The following is a 1,669-nucleotide window of genomic DNA, read 5'->3' on the forward strand; positions in this document are numbered from 1 at the left end:
TTATATATATATATATATATATATATATATATATATATATATATATATATATATATATATATATATATATATATATATATATATATAGATATAGATATAGAAAAGAAGTTTAGATCTTTCTCTTTTCAAGGAAGTGTTGTTTCCTTGGCCAAACTCCGCGCGTCGAGCTATATGTTTGTGTCTTAAAGTATGGTCGTCGGTCAGCTTACAGCCTTCATATAGTTTCTATACTGAATATCAACTTGTCATCTCGATGTCTTGTCTAAAGAAGATGTGTCATATGAACACATAGAAACATAGTCGTAATAAGCCATGAATGAAGTAGTGGGTCTTTCACTCTTTTCCTAGTGAATCGGGGAGCTCGGTCAAGGACTCATCGTTAGATCTCCTTGTCTCTAACTTGCTTTAAAAGAACGAGCTAACAAAATCCTTGAATGGGTGTAACGATCATTACCTACTGGTACGGTGGATCTAATTTGGCCATGAATACCGTAAGATGCTCAACTTCCTTCAACCCTTTAATGAAAACCCTAGTTGCTCGGACCCTGTAAACCTAAAATTCCTCCTAACATCTATATGGATGGACTTTGACGAGTGAATGCCCTGGATCTGCTCAATATAATATTGTATATGAAAGAAAAGGGGAAGGGGAGGCCCCAAGACATGATTTGGAATGATTTACTTTTACAATGAGAGAGATGTTTGGTGCATATTGAGAGAAAAAAGGGAACTTTTCTCCCTAAAATACCAACATTTGTATGTGGCACCAAGCATCACCAATCACCTTTTCCCCAAAAAGCTAGGGTTCATAGGATTGTTCATTGATGTCCCATTCATTTCCTTTTAAAATGAGCTATGAATTCAAGAACTAAGCTACAAAATAATGAAGTCTAGGGTATAGAAGACAACCAAATTAGTAGCTCAAATTTGAGATCGTGCTTAGCACACAAACGAGCGAAAAGTTAGGAAGATCGGGCAAAAGGGTCGGAATATTCTATGAACTTGTCTCCATATTTGAGAAATTCAAGGAAATTTGATCATTAGGGTTCGGCTCGTACCCTAATTTTGTTACTCGAACATGCATACATTGTGATAAATATAACCAGTAAATAAGTAAACTCGTAGGTGGAAATAGTATGCAGGGTCTCACATCGGTTGGAGAAGGAAACGAAGCATTCCTTATAAGGGTATGGACACCTATTCCTTACAGATGTGTTTTAAAATCATAAAACTAACGACGATACAAACAATATTTGCTAGTACTTACATAGTAGAGTTCTCGCCAAATATTCCTTAGCTATGCAACTTCCACTCGATGCGGACCATTCTTACTATCTAATGGAAAAGAGATGTTAAAGCAGTATAACATATAGATAATTGTAATCTGTAAATTCCAACGAGCTGGTTTTATTCAGCAATTACTCAACCATATAATAAAATTTTAATCTATGATTAAGATCGTATAATATGACGATTATGAATAAATTCAATCATATTAATGGTAGATTAATCTTCCTTAAATCAGTGGAGTGAAATCCCAACATCTGATTTAATTCCTTAAACGACAAAACCCCAACTTAATGTTCTTGGGGAGGGCCCCTCAAAAAAAAAAAAAAAAAAAAAAAAAAAAAAAAAAAAAAAAAAAAAAAAAAAAAAAAAAAAAAAAAAA

Source organism: Cucurbita maxima, unplaced genomic scaffold (genome assembly GCF_002738345.1).
Source record: "Cucurbita maxima cultivar Rimu unplaced genomic scaffold, Cmax_1.0 Cma_Scf00022, whole genome shotgun sequence".
Taxonomy (NCBI): Eukaryota; Viridiplantae; Streptophyta; class Magnoliopsida; order Cucurbitales; family Cucurbitaceae; genus Cucurbita; species Cucurbita maxima.